Below are 17,257 nucleotides of genomic sequence, written 5' to 3' on the forward strand. Positions count from 1 at the left end.
GGGAAGTCACAAACGTAAAAGTTGAAATACCATTTTATTCTTATCAAAATTTAAAATATTATAAAATATCTAATTAAGTTAATATTAATTAATAAAATATATAATTAAATATATTAATTGCCAGAAGATTGAAATATCTAAGTAAATAATGATATTTAAATCACATAAACAAAATGGTGAGTGAATGAAACTTTCGCAGTGTTTTTTTGGGTGTTGAATTTGTTAGATGTTCAACGGTCACTTTCAATGTTCCATATTCAGTTTTCTCAATGTGCCCACATATTTTATTTACTACAATCTTCAACAAGCATCCTAATTAGTCTTTTCCCTCAATATTTGATTTTTACCCCTTTTTGATGTAAAAGTTGGTCCTTTCTAACATCCAAATAATATTATTTTTTATTATTCATGTTAAACGTATTACCTCTATTATTAAAAGTTTTCTCTTCAACTCATACAAGTGAATCTGTAAAGGTAATGTACATTGTACTAAATTTTCCTTTTTCCAGCCATCAATTTTTTCTAACAATTTATTATATTCTTAATTGCGCTCTACAAAGGTCCACAAAGTTGTTTTCTTTTTCTTGCACTATTTGTCTTCTTTTCATACATATTTTTTCCAGGTATGTATATGATCACTGCTATTATTTCCCTATTAATATATCATTGCTGTTGTTTTGTTATTTTTGTTTCCTCTTGAATTTAATTGATTTATAAACATGTTTTGTTTTTTATTTCTTTCCACCTTTATCCTTTTGTTTGAGAAATTCTTTATTTAAGATTTTCGCTTAAAAATACTTTTTTTTTATTAAACTTCCATCATATATTTTTCAATATAATCCCTATAAATTTATTGATTTTGTTTTATCTGAAATTACATTTATCATTAGTTAACTAATTGTCTTTTTATGTGTAATAATTAATATATTTATAGGTTTCTTGCTTATTACTTCCATATAATTGGCCTGGTAACACTTTCTCACTTTGTCTTTCCTTTTCAAAAGCTAATTTGCTATTTATATTCTTGTTGGATGAGGTATATCAACTGCATGATTAGTATCTGTCGATAGTTAGAAACTCAAAGTAATCAAAATAAAAATATTAACTCTAAAAAATTATATTTATAGATTATTATCTAATTGGTCTTACTAATTATTTCAAACATTATCCACAACCCCATCTTATTCCACAACTTTTAATCTTCTTTGGGCTTTATGCTCCTTCTATTTATTGTTAAATTTCCTCATATCCTTTATTTAGATGCAATGAAGTTATACAAAACACCTAGTTTATGTGTACCAAATAAATATTCTTATGTTGATAGTTATTAAGGATCTCGATAACAAATAGTTATTACTTTCTTCCGCAGGTGTACATCACGAAATTGATAATGATCCCATGCATCCAATTAAATATATATGTTAATTTAATCTCCGTACAACTTTAACGTATGACTATAATATGGTGGGGGATTAATTTTGTAAAGACAAGACACAAGCATTTAAGACATGAAGTATATGTAATCATAAGTGATATTTGCTCATATTCTTAGTCATATTTGAACTATGTATTGTTGAACTTTCACAAAAATTAATTATTCAATCAGTTGAGAAAATCTCATCAGAAAACATAATTATACAACTATTGACTATATTATTAGTGGCCGAACGAAAAAAAATAATATTAAAGAAACTTTTTTTGTCTTGAAATGAAAGGGATCATTTAAACACTATTTGATAGATTAAAAACACCTCTTAAAGTGAATAAATCACTTTTTATATGGTAATTTAGTTCTTGAATTTGTACTTACCCAAATCATATTTACAAGTTTTTGTATAAGAATGCTATTATAATGTTATAAAATGATATAAAGTTTGTTTTTCCATGCTACACTAAATATGTCAAAAGCCACATGAATTGCTATAGATAATAAGAATTTATTTTAATTTGAATGAGACAATAACAAAATTATTATCACGATACATATGTATCAGGTAAAGTCTTCAATTAAATACTAACTCTATTTGCGTTAAATTAATATCTAATATAATGTTCATATACATTAGTTTTTTTAATGTTACTGTGCCAGAGAGACTGTTAGAATGAATATGAGTCAATTATTTTAACTTAAATAATTAGCTTGAAAATATAATTGTTCTACTCATTCATCTCATGTTCAACTACTATACTACTTTGGCGTATATGAAGACCAATTATCCATTTGAGTTTTTTCCTCTTACATTTTAATTTTGAATCTCACACTAATATTTTAATAGTATTTATTAATTGTCAGGAATACACATAATATTTTTGTGATATTTTTGTTTCAATTATATCTCGTAAATTTGTTTTCTTCTTTATCAATAGCACGTTGTTACCCCTATTTTATGTTTATTCGTTGGGATGTTCGGAATTTGGAGAATGTTGTTCGAACATTTGTTCCTATTGTTTGTTGTTCTTCCACAAACATCGATTTGATACTTCTTGTATGTTGTCTCAGTTTTTTGATGTCAAAACACCTCCTCCCTATGGCATTATCTTCAATGCTCTAAGATGGATTAACTTTCCTCGTCTAGAGAATCTCTTAAACCCTTGTAACAAATTGTACATTTTTTCTTGATCTTCAAATATTAAGAGACCACTGTGATTTGTCTTTCTAGAACTTCCATCATCGATAGATATTGTATTTTCCATGTGGTCATCCTTCTTTACAAAGATAAATGTCAATCACTTAATATTCGTTGTTGTTGTTTTTTATGTATTGCTCCTAATAGCAATTCTATCCATTATTTAGGTATTATGCCTTAGGATACCAGTTGCTGCATGTTTACTCAAGTTCACATAGACATAAAATTCCGGAAACTTCGTAGACAGGAAGAAGTTTATGTTGTCATAAAGCTCCATACCCTCATTGAGAAAACAACCAACAAGTAAATACACCATAACATAAAAAAATTTCAATGTACATTGATGCGTTTCTATCCATTTATGAACAATTTTTGACAAATTAGCTTAACTTTCCTATTTATTGAGATCTAGATATTTTGATATGCATTTTTCTTTTTTGGAATGTTGGATTGTCATTGAGCACAAATCTAGCGTATACCTCCAGATGTGTTCTTTATTTTGTTAGTGTTATTTATGCTTCTATTTAGTTTTATTTGGTCTATGAATTGGAGATTTGGGAAATTGAGTTCAGCAGGCACCTTCAAAAGTATCATATATGTTTTGGTTTATATAGTTTTCTTTTTCCTACCATATTGTTGACATCGGACAAATGATTATGTTGTATTTCATAATTAAATTATATGTATATAACTTGACAAAAATTTCTTTTGTAATGATTTACAGATAAAAGAATTAACTATATTAAATAACCCAAAGAAGATGAAGGATACATATATATGTAACTATTATATATATATGTTAATAATATATTTAAACAATGATTATTTTATAACAAATAAATACCTCTGTTTTGTAGGTATATACAATGAAATTTATAATGATTTACTATTCATTCTAAGGAAGACATATGTCAATGGATTTTCTCTACAACTATTACAAAACACCATTTTCCTTCGACGAGAAGTTATCGATATGTAATATCTGTAAAAAGGTGGAGGTTATTATTCCTTAAAAAGAACGATGAAGCTTTAACATATTAAATATTTTTGTAACTATAATGTTGACCTTTAAATTATGTGGTCTAGCATATTATTGTTCCAACTTCTTGTTTAGACTTGCAACTGATTTCGTCAAAGAAATCTTAACATTATAAATAAATAATCAAGAAATTCTATGATGTTCAATATAAATATAACTCAACTCAATATGATACTTTGTTTACGCATTTAAAGCACATACATCACTTATAGATACTAAAGAATAAATCAGATGAGGAATATTGCATAACAATGTTTCTTCTCTATTTAATAACTACATATGATGTATATTCATGATCTTTCAAAAATTACACTTTCTTAAAGAAAATTATTTGATTAATCAAATTCATTTTTTAATTATATTTGTGTAATTATATTTTTAAGTTTTATACTCATTCACATGAGTTGCGCGTGCCCAAAGTCTAGTATGTATATAAGCCTTTGATGCATTAGTTCATAAAGAAGGCTTTAGGAGCTTGCTCCTTCATGCATCATATTGCTCAAAGGATTCTAGGATGAGAATGTCATTTCATCATGGACCCTGCTTCATGTGAGAATGTCCTTTCACATATTCATACAGTCATACATCATGTCTGTCCCTACAAGTTAAGATCTACCTTAAAATAAACAACACTAATTTCACATGTTCATAACTTCATTAATCACGTACTTCACATCAATAGAAATAGGTAACAATGCATAGGAGAACAATCCTTTCCTTTGTCATCATGAATATATCCTATTCATAGTCATGTATGAACTGTCTGTGTATACATTGGTCAATCATAAACACATAATGGCTATAAAATAACCTTGAGGAAGCCACCCTCTAAAGATCAAAAAACATGTACAACATTCCTCAAGTCTCAATTCACACACATATAGATTATTAAGGACTATAGACAACACACACTCACATTACATCATAGGACACAAGATAATATTCCAAATTAGAATAGAAGACTCCTAGCATGTCTTGATTACACATTCATATAGGATTTATATAGGTAGGGGTCATGCTATAAGAGTATTCATCAACATTAGCCTTCTAGACCACCCCTAACCCTAACATGATCATCATATATATATAACACCATCCACACACCTAGATCATGCAACTAATGTGGAACATTATGCATATACTTCACATAACATAAATTCAGTTAGAACATGATATTAGAATCAAGGCTAAATCCTTCAACTTCCTAAACATGGAAATCATCATAGAAATTCATCTTGCATATAACACATTTAAGTCCATGATCATAACATATAACATGTACAAGGATGTAAACACCGCCACTAAATGGACCAATCATATCAATACAATATACAATCTAATCTAATAAAAAGAAATAGGTGAACTTACTAAATCTCCAAGCTAGTGATCATGTTGATCAATTCTCTATAATTCATAATCAATTAATATAGATAATAAATATTATAATCTAATAGAAATTGAATTATAATCTAATCATCCGCTTAACAAGATAACAAGACCCAATTGAATGATTTTGAAATCACTTTAACAATGAACACATTTCTAAATTGAAGGATATGATTTTTGACTTAGAATCATATTTCAAAAAACTTTGAAAGGACTCCAAAGATGAATGGTTATCTAGGGATGAAGGACTACCATACCTTCTACATTAGAAATTCTAGAGAAATCTGAGAAGAAAGCTCCAAAAATCCACCTCCATAGCTTGTTCTTGAGATTGGTCTTCAATGGGGGGCTTCGAGAGAGTTTGTTTTCAGAGGGAAAGTTTAATTTGAAGAATGATGTCTAATTGGGGTTAAATACTTATATACTAACTTAAAATACCTAAAAACACTTAAACAAACCGTCCACAGTCTAATTAGGAAATAGGGTGAATTTCCCATTCACCCCTTAAGTGGATAACCCGCATGCCGTGCAGTTGCAGGTCCAATCGACGAGCATGGATGTTGGGGCATAGATGGAGTGACGGGCCTTCCTGTTGCTCCATAGACGGTAACTAGGTCTTGCATTATAAGGGTTTATCTCACACGTCTAACTGTTTATCCACGCGAATAAGGCGCAAGAACCTAAAAGGCAGACTAAGATAAGTTATTCAGCTAGGGAATGTTGTTTCCATTTTCTACGTCACACCTTAACCTCATTAAAAAGCGCCCCAATATTTGGGGCTTCGATGAGAGTACTCGGCGTCGTTTTCCAGGTGTAGGTTGACACTGCAAAGTTAGTGTCTAAGCAGCTTTTGGGTCCTCCACAAGGACCCCTTGGGTGGTCCTTGGGGAGTCGTAATCGGACATTTCAAACCTTAATACATCTTTTAACAAGTTAAGGAACTTACATCAATTTGATCATCCAATAACACTTAAAACCTACCAAGGCACACTAGAACAAACTAGCACGCCTAAGGTCTAAATTTATAATATCTCGAGCATTCTTGGACTTACCTCCAAACCACTTCAAATCAAGTATACACACTGTAAATAACTTAATTAACATGTTATTAACCTTTTTAGGCACAAGTGAGGCTCTAGACACCTATATTCATTTTGAGGGTCTTGACATCAATGCTAGCGGTGTATGGCTTAGAATACATATGAGAAGTCATGGTGGAGTTTTTATACTTATACTAGATAGTGACTTCAATAAACTCCTTCAAGCAATCGAGTGGAATCATTGCCATAAGAAGAAAGTGGCATCTCCTTAAGCGGTGCTCTCTTCGTAAGGTCTCCGATCTCTTGAACTCCAATATCCTTTAATGGAGCATGGCTCGCTTATCCATCAAAATGTCTTTCCACCCTATCAATAAAATTATAAATTAGAGACTCTTGGTGTTGTACATGCTTTATCAATCCTTCGACCAACTTCATCATATTTGGGAGTTGTTCCTCAGGAGAGGAAGCAACAGTCACCATTGTTTGCATGATCATAGGAAATGTAGGAGAGTAACTTGTATTGTGGCGTAAGTTAATATTCAGTGGACTAACGTTACGCAATTAATGTGGAGATAATTCATTAGTGGAATCATAGTTCTATCTCGTGGTAGAGTTCTTGAACCAGATTACTCAATTAGAGCCAATATCTTCTTGATCTGTTCAGTAACACTGCTTCCTCCTCCTAGAACATTTGTGGAGGAACTTTCAGTCATGACCGAAGTCTAGATCCCATATGAGAGTGGCTCGTTGACCTCTCAGAGGTCGTATACAAGTCTACATACGTCATCGTTAATTCATCTAGGTTAATTTTAGCGGAACATTTAAACTTTTAGTTACTTAACATTCATAAAAGACATTCTACTTAAACTCATAAACATTCACAATCAACCATCTAATATTAAGATCATTAAATGAAATGAATAGTTCAATACTACATTAAGTGTTACTTGCAAAAATGGCACCAAGGCAACGTGTGAAATAAAATGGGAAAGAAATGCTAGTGGAACATACTCCATTAACTCAAACCTACCAAGTCCGGATGAATGCTCTACGTCCGGATAGCAACAACGTTGTATCATAAGCTTTAGCATCAACCTGCACCTGCACCTACAAGTATAAAGTTATATGGGATTAGTACACACTTAAACTGAGTATGGGTATATGCAAGCACTCACCAAGGACATGCATGATTAAGAAGAGCTCTCTCCTAACGAAATGAATTATGAAAAGTCAAGTCAGTGTACTTCCCAAATTGTTATTTAAGAAAGTCATGCCATGAGAGTAACATGCATCATCATACTTATCAGTTTGCAAACAGCACATAACATATTACACATACCATATCACATAGTTAATAATATTCTTTCATATTCCATGAGACCTTGGAATCATTTACTTTACATTAGGACTTCCCAAAATGAGGGCTCAACATATGGGACCTCAACTAGGGAGCCTTCTTTATCAAACACAGAGTCTGCTTCATTCATTCATACGTACTTCATTTTCATTCTTTCATCTACTAGTGCAAACACCAGTCATACCTAGGATGTAGTTTAAGACTCTCATTTGTTTTGTTGTGCAATGACAAAGAATAACCTACTGTCATTACTTAAGTCTAGCTCACCTTTTGATTATCCGATCCTAACACCTTTGGTATCGTTCATTTCATTATGTGTATTCTTGATGCTGGATTTATTTTTTCTTAGGGAACTTTAACCTTAACCGACATAGATCATGAGCATCATGAAATCAACTGTGTAATTCCCACACCGAAAAGGGGTAGAATCGCCGGCCAAGGTGAACCAAAATATCCTAGCGTATATAGGGAATTGAACCCTGCTAGATCCCTATATTGGCACTATAGGTATAAACTCTAGGAGATATAAGGAGACCAATACACGGCATTTCGGACAGTCTCATCTCATGAGAGTTACGTGAATTTCTGACGTTCCCAAAAGAAGGCATCACCGCTCATAGCAAGCTTATCGATGCTCAGTATAAAGTTCCATTACATTCAACTCATACGTCATGGAAGCTGGCTTATAGTACGAGGACATCATAGGTCAATAGATGATTTATCATCTTATCATTAGTATTAACTATACATTAATCTCAATAAATTCGTTAGAGTGTTCATACAGACTAGTCTCTTCTTTAGCTTTACACTCTAATAGGTGAGTACGTTTTAGTAAAATTTACTTACGCTCATTTGAGATCGCTCTCATCTTCACATTAGCCTCTTATAATGTTGTCACCAGATTCATTAGATTTAGCACATTTACTCTTCATAATTACTCACCCCATTTTACGTGAATGTTCATTTCATCATATGTCAAATCACTTTGCCATTTTGTGTGTTTTACACTCTTACTTGATTCAACTAGGGTTTTATCATTTTGTTACATAAATCTTAGCTTAACTTACTTTACACATATGCTACACTTATGGGTCTATATATACAAGCCATGAGGCTTCAATCATAGTTTGTTTAAGTGATTCATATCTTTCTAAGATTATATAGTACAAGACTTATGCATCTTGTCAGTATGCCAAGATCTCAATTTCAATCTATGTAGGCAACATTATTTTTTCTAAAATTTATTAACGTATGACTTATGTATCAATACTGAATTTGGGCAAGGGAACCGGATTTTGAATTTCATAGACAAAACTACATTTTTATTTATTTAGTTTGATCCACACGGCTTGGGGACCCAAGATCGAGCCCCAACGCTTCCTTTTCATTTTCCCTTAATTATTTCTTTAGTTTTCATTCATTTGGGACTGCGAGGATGTGGGATCGAACCCCCTCAACCGCATTATCTTTTATTTTCCTTTTTCCTTGAAATTTTTTTTGTTTTGACCAAGAGGGTGTGGGATCGAACAACCAAAATCTCATTTTCTTTTCTCCTTAATTTCCTTTATTCTGCCGTGTGGTTGTGGGTTTAATTCCCACATGCCTCAATTTTTATTTTTATTTTAATTCTCTTTAATGTTTTACAAAGAGGTAGTGGGTTCGAACCCCACACACCTCATTCTTATTTGTTTTTTCTTTTCATTTTCGGTGAAGTCGCACAGGTTTAAATCCCACATGCCACATTCTTTTAACTCACATTATTTCAATGATTTTTAAAATGGTGAGGTCACGGTTCAATCCTCAGTGACCTCACTTATTTTTCTTCATTTTACGTAGCTTATTAAACAACTTTACTTGGCTTAAATTAACCAACAAGGTGTTGGAAATTTGAGTTACATTTTTCAGCTTCTTTTCATTAACATTTTGAGTTAATACTTAGGGCATTTCGTGAATCATTTAGCTAATAGTTTTTAACTCAAATCAGCCACATTATACTTCATATGAACATCACGGTTTATATAAGTTTCTGTACGTGAAATACAACCATAAAACATGTCATTCCATGCTCCAATCCGTGGCCAGGAGCCACGACAACACACATTTTGCACACATACTTGTCTCATATTCTTTGAAAAACATACTTTAATAATCACATAAATCCGAACACACATTCATGAACATGATCATCACAAAAACATATTACACCCTTAATTTCTACCAGCAAACATATCCAACCTACGAAGCAATGGGAGCTAGTGACAGGGACATGCAACGAGGAACAACCCTATTTTCGGAATAGATTCATCTGAGTCTTAAGGGACACTTGGGAATGGGACCAAGAGTAAGAAAACACATTCCTTATTTTAACGTTTATTCAACCCATGACCTGCTGTACAACACCCTCTCCAAATCTCGTTCAAGTAAAAAATTTCAACACTAAACTCGACGGAAAAACTTCCCTTTTTGCCTAACATTTTAGCTTACGTTTTGATTATATTTTTCTTGTGAGTTCTTCAACCGTGAAGAATTTTGTATTTTTTTTTGTTCTTGTACGGTTGTTAGGCAGAGAGAATCGTGAAAGATAAAGGGAGTGGAGAGACATAAGGGAGATGAACATGAGAGAGTGTTAAGCGTGAAAGAGAGTTAAGTAGTTTAGACTTAGTAAACTAGGACTCTTTCAAACTTTAAAAATATCTTATTTTTACTTTTTCATAAATTAGATAATAAACATTATTTTATTAAAATCATTTCTTCCACCTAGGTTCGAACCCGGGTGGAGCAAGATTTCCTAAAGGGGCAATTTCAGCCCTTTATCCCAAAAATAACCCTCCACCTTATTAATTAAATAATTAATTACATATTAAGGTTAATTATGATACTACCCTTTGATTGGAAAAGACCATTTAACCCCTAGATCTCCAAACATAAGGTTTCCCTTTTTAGGTCCGGTAAAGACTCATCTGAGTAAATCTTCGTATTTGAGAGCCCTACATGGCTAGACCCAACCATTTCTAGCTCAACTAAATTCCCAAGTTAGTTGGCTTGGATGTAGCAAGGGTTCAGAGGTCTGGTTCTACGCGCATCAATCCGTGTGAACCCGGTTTAATCGTAGGTATTCTAGACACATTAAGCATTATTTAGTATAACCATTTTTAGGGTTGTTACACTTTCTCCTTTTGGAGTAGCAGACTCAAAATATGCAGTTGATACAGACAATACTTGAAGTGTTCGTTATCCTAGCATAAAAGTCTTGCTTCTCGTAACAACTCTGAAATTTCCATAGGTAATACCAAAAATGCTTTCAATTTCAATAGAGAACTTGGAGCTAGTAGCCTTAGAGGAAGTTGATCAAGGGTTGTTCATCATGGAAGTAATCTTGATATTATTCGATGGTTGAAAAGTTGAGATGATATGTAGAGATTGTCCCACTGGGCGTGCAATGATTTCTAGACGATAAAATTCACATTGAGAAAAAAACATGAACGAAAATGCAATAATCGTATTTTTTATTTCAAATTGTGATTGTTTCTCCTTTTCAGATATGAATTCAAGGGGTTTACATCTTTTTCTTGAATCTCAGATAAACTTGAATTTTGAACTTTATATAAATCTTAACTTCTACTTGAATTCTATTGGATGATACTTTTTTATGAATACGGAAGTACCCTTATCTAAAAAAAAGCAAGTTGAACTATTAAAGAACAAAAATTTATTAATATAATAAACACAATATTTAAGACAAGCCTCTTTACCTTTTGCCTAGAGAAAATATACCAGCACTCTTTATGATCCCACTGTCTAATAATATGGCTCCATCAACTATAAAAGGTAATGCCTGCATCATGTCTGCCTTTGTTTTGTATACTTGCAACCGTGAGAAGAGTCCATAGAAGAGGGTGTCTCACAATCCATGACCAGTGCTTGTAATACAATATAAGTTCACATTGTCAAAATTGATCATGTTGACAGCAAAACAAATAAGACCTGGACGAGTTTCCTCGTTGAGGTATCTTGGCTTCCTTATGGAAAGACTCCTCTAAGGGTCCTCAACAATAAATTCACCAGTGTATGGTCTAAAATAATAAACCAAAAATGAAAAAGATAAGATAGTAAATAAGTGCTAAATAATATGAGATGTATTTGCAAAAAGAGATCATCATAACCTCAAACCATAAGTTCTTGAGAAAAATTACAAGATATCGGTGATTTAAAGGTCTACCAATTGAAGCTTCAATAACATGAAAACCAGAAGGTTATTTCATAAGACCTTTCATATCATATGTTTGCACTACTTTAAGTCCGTCATGCGTCTAGAAAACAACTTCTAACATGGTTTCTATCACAATATAGTCGGAGAGACTCCTGGATTTTAGAGATTAATATACAAAAGTTTGTCATAATACAGTGAACTTTTAAATTGTTTTTGGCAAGTATAGTGAACTTCCATCATCTGTCTACTTCTTGGTAAAGATATGACACTAGTGCAAAACTTAATCCCATAGTTTATGTCATGAGGGGAAGATTTCTCAATATTTTTTACGCAGACCACACATTCATTTCCCAATTGATGTAGGACTACTTTGTAAGAGCTTAGAAAGCCAGAAAACTTTCAAATACCAACTAACCCTCTACCTTATTCTGTGACATCCAAACCCTAATCACTCTAAGTATTCCAATTACAAATTCAATGACCAAACTATATCAAACTTTTTTTCTCAAGTCTTCACCATTATGCAACCACATATTTTAATCTTTATTCGGACAGAGTGGACAAGTACTATGATATCATGAACAGGGAGTAGCATATATAGAAAGTGGACTCATAAAATGCTAATTTATTTTTTCTTCTTTATGCTTTATTTGTAGAATTACCGGATGCTATGTGAAACTAGCCTGCTGATATTATCATCGTCAGCCTTGCCAAGAAAAGCAACAATTCCTATTACGTTCCTCATATATGGAATATCTGTAATCTGAGTTCCATTATAAGTTGGCAGCTGGCAACTGTTCAATGTTAAGATTTTTTCGATGGCCTCCAACTTATTCTTCCCATTAGAAGTATCCTTAATTTCAGAACCGGTTCCACTTGCTAAGTAAATCTCGCCGAGAGCAACTATAATACCCCACAAGCACAAGGCATTAAAACTGAGAAACAGTGAGACGACATATGACAAAAGGGAAAGAAAAAAGTTAAAGTGAATCCTATATTCTACACGGAGTGCTTTTGAATAGGAAATACACAGATTAAGCCCATGGACTCACTGAAACAAGCTGATGGTTGATATTTTTGGCAAAGGTAATTACGAAATCCACATTTACGTGACATGCAAAAGACGCCATTGAATGAAAATCTTTAAATGTTTGGTTATTTTGTTCCCATTAAGACAAATAAACACATTATATTCTAGGTTACTGAAAGAATAAAATAACTACAGCAACCTTTTAAAATTGCATGTGCATTTTACAGCACACCTAATTTATTTGAAAAGAAGGAAATAATACCTATTGTATCAAAAACTAAATCATCCGACCTTTTCTTCTAACCCTGTAAAAATATGACATTATCTTCGTGGTGTTTAATTTGAAGACCAAATTCCTTTACCGCATCCTAATGTTTTTGCAGTAATTAAACGATGCAGTCATGAATGTTGTTCCATTTAGTTTACAAAAAATTATCATGTCCATTATCATTTAAATAATGGATGCTAGTAGATGTTCCTACAACGATAATCAAAACAACTATGTATATTTCATCCATTAATGACAAATTAAAATAAACTAGGCAGATAACTTTGAAAATCATACCCACCTTGGACTCGTAGACAAAAGACTCAGAAGTTCCAGTTCGCATTATGTCCCGATTGCAAGCAAAACTAAAGGAATTCGTCTGACCTCCTTGATTGAGCGATGGATCTTTTATATGTAGTTCCTTAGGACTTGTTTGTAGTTTGAAATGGAACGTAAAAGTTAACATCAGTTTGTTAGAGTTGCTTACTAATAAAAGATTCAACAAAGGCCTATTATAAGGTCTTAGAGTGCTCACCACAAATACAATGAACAAGTAATACTAATTGTTTCATTTAGAGGGACATAAAATATACTTTCTTTCTGAAAATCATTTTTTAGATTTCCACAACGGGATGCCAAAGTTTCTTCACGTGATCAAAAGAGGCCAAAGCAGAGGCTAACTAGAACAACCCTCATTTTTAGTTAATTTAGAACATGCGACCAAGCATAGGGCAATGGAACACACACTAATTAACTAAAGGAAGTGCTTTGAAGATATAAAATAAAAATTTGTAAAGGGGAGCCACAAAGGAATTGATATTGTTGTGTTTAGGAAGAAAAAACTACTTATAAGTGCATCCTTAAGCTGTTTGAAGGGGACGGGCAATATAAAAATAAACTGAAAAATAAAATAATAGTATGACTTCCTTGTAAGGTAGGTAATTATACATTTGTATGGCATCAAGTATCAATACGCTTATCCTTTACCAATTAAAAAGTAATAGCAGGACTCTGAGGTTTTTCACAGAAAATTGGCATACTGATGAAGACCTCGGTAGACTGAAGTTTTTTCTAGGTATTGAGGTTTCTCAATTTAGATCAAGTATTGTTATTTTTCAACGCATGTGTGAGTTGGACATTTTTGAGCGGACAAGACTGATTAGATGTAGAATTATTTACACTTCTATGGATTCCAACGCTAAACTCCTGACAGGGAGCTACTTAGGGATTGTAGAAGGTGTATATGGATAGTGAGAAAGTGAAATTACAGTGACTAGTGATCACATACTTTTCTTGTGAGTCTTGCATGATAGTTTATGACTTCCTTGTAATAATCATTGTGATGCAATTGTTTGTATTTGGTGATACATAAAATGGTTTCAAGTATAGGACTCATCTTCGATGATCAAGTCCATAAGGATATCATTGGATATATAAACGATATTGGTCAAGACCATACTATTATAGAGGGTCCAGATTTCGGATATTGTGTTTTAGTAGGAGGTAACTTGATATCCTGGAAAAGTAAGACAAAAAGTGTTGTTGCTCGATCATGTTCAGAACTACATTATCGAGCAATGGTTGTAGCAACTCATAGACCATTCAATTAAATAAAAAGCATTTCAAGGTTTTACCCATCCTACTCTTTCTTTGTAAATTTTTTATTTCCACTAGATCCTAAAATCCTACTTCCTTCCTAATCATGATGTTCATTAGTTCGAGTAATTAATGACTCCCTTCCTTATTCTCTTATTTCTTCTTATTCTCCTTCCATTCCTTATTTATTTGTTGTTCTCCTTCTTCCTTCTATCATCTTTATCTCTTCTCATCCTCTTATTCTTTATCTTCTTTCATATAATTTTTTTTCTAATGCTCAATTTTGAAAATTAGCATACCCTAAACATGAGTCGTCTCGAACGAATAATTCAACGCTTTTGATAAGTTATATCTAAATTTTAGAACTGTTTAGAGAAGATTTTAATTTGTGGGAATAGAAAAAATAGAATGGAAAACTACAAAAATTGTGCTTATCAGGCAAAAAACCTACAAAAATAAGAACAAACTCCATATATATTTTTCCTGACTGGATCCACGATAAAAACTATTTACCGGACTTCCCCTTATTCTATTAACTATATAGAACATCTGTCTCTTCATCCTTCATACTATCAAAGTATAATTCTCTAACGGTATCAAAGAGTATCAGATTAGTATTTTTATTGAAGCACTACTTCTTCCACCTTGATATTGTGTCCTTGAGGCTACCCCCTGGAGGCGACATGGGACCTAGGACCACAAGTGATCGCAAGCTAACCATGTTGGCATGTTCATGAGCATACTAAATATAAACTGAATAATAGAAACTATACGGAAGCTATAGTCATAAACAAAATTAAATGATGGGAAATACCCATATATTGTTACTGAGATATGTCAAAATTGATGAGTTTAATATAAGGAAGACAGTAACTCATAATTAAGCTGAATCTATCTATGTTTGAAAATAGACTCTAACTGACTACAAATATTGGAACCGGCCCCAGATTAGTCTAGCAAAACTGATACTAAAGGACTAAAAATACTAAAAAAAAACTCATGAATATTTTCCTCGTACAACGAGAACTCACCACTGATTCTAATATTTGTGGAGATCGGGAACTGATCTAAGCATGATCTGGATACAGAGAATCTAAACCTATATCACCAGAAGATACTAAGCATGAAAGATAGAATACATCTGAAATAACATAATCTGAATAAATCAAATAAGGAATGATATAATTTGAGTATGATATACTAAATATTGAGCTAACTGGATGCAATGACCAAATTTGTAACATGTTGAGAATGAATACTTACTGAACTATATATATGGTCAACGAATCGAGTCTGACTGAACTATAGGAGCTGCTAATAAATGAAAATAAAATCACATGAGCTAAATGTGTAGTCCGATGTATACTCCTCATCAAGAGGACCCTATATACCTTTACAAAGGTAAAGACTCATGCTAGCGTGAACACCAAATTGATGCCAACACAGACGACTTACAACCTACTTGGCTAGTAGTTTTGTAGAATTATTGACACTTCTATGGATTCCAATGCTAAGCTCGTGCCAAGAATGGGGGAGCAACTCAGCGATTATAGAAGGTATAGATGGATAGTGAGAATGTTAAAATACAGTGACTAGAACTGACATCCTTTTCTTTTGAGTCTTGCATGATAGATTATGACTTCCTTGTAGAAATCATTGTGATGCAATTGTTTTCATTTTATGATATATAAAATGAGTTTTTGGTATAGGACTACTATTCGATGATCAAGGCCATATTCATATCATTGGATATACAGACGAAATATGTCAACTCATGAGCTAGTTTTGAGTGCAACACTAAAATAAGGATAAATAAACCAAATTGAGCTTGAGGGTCGATATAACCTAGTGAGAAAGGAATTGGTTGATTTTATGATAGACCGTTCCATTAAATATAAAACATTTTACGATTTTACCTATCCCACTCTTTTTTTGTAAAATTTCCATTTCCACTAGATCCTAATATCCTAATTTATTCCTAATCATAATGTATATTGATATAGAAAGATTGCATAAAAATCTACTTAAAACCCTAGATTCTCTGATATCATAAACTAGCAGTATAAGAAACATCGAAATTGTTGAAGAATTGTGTCAGAGCACATGCTTGACAGCTTAAACAGTGCCCATTAGCATTAATTAGGTATTTTTACGGTTTTTATCCCCTCTTCTGAAACACGATTTACAAAATAAGCATTTTCAATTGAATAGAAAAGTAAGTTAATTCATTAAACAATCGAAGGTAAAACATAGGAGTGGAAGAGGGAAAGGAAGAACCCTCACCTTCTCATTGTCTATTGAAATTTTTCCTTGTTCGGCTTCCATAGTCGAATCTACGGAGATTCCTAGAAGAGTGAGACTGGCGCCGTTGAGGGGAAGAGTGGAGAACAACAAATCCTACAGCAAAGTGTATTTAAGGGTATTTGGCCAGAAGGTGTTTTGACATTTTTTGGTGCATAAAATCTCAACAACTAACAATCGGCACGTGTACAATGTTTTTGCTATAAAAAAGTGGAATATTTCATAAATAGAAAAAAAATTAATTTATCTATGAAAAAAATATAGTCAAGTTTTTATTTCTGTAAAAATAGTTTAAGTTTAGTGAGAGATGTAATAAAACTTGTTTTCAATAAAAATAATTGAATGTATATATTTTACTCCCTTCGTCTCATTTTATTTAAGGAAGTTTCACTCATCATGGAGT

At 32.4% G+C, this 17,257-nt stretch overlaps 1 pseudogene; it reads right to left on the minus strand.

Annotated features, from left to right (window-relative positions):
* Positions 1 to 11,197: 11,197 nt before the first annotated feature.
* Positions 11,198 to 13,423, minus strand: LOC107003783 (annotated as a pseudogene).
* Between the last annotated feature and the right edge of the window lie 3,834 nt (positions 13,424 to 17,257).

This window comes from Solanum pennellii, chromosome 11 (genome assembly GCF_001406875.1).
Source record: "Solanum pennellii chromosome 11, SPENNV200".
Lineage (NCBI taxonomy): Eukaryota > Viridiplantae > Streptophyta > Magnoliopsida > Solanales > Solanaceae > Solanum > Solanum pennellii.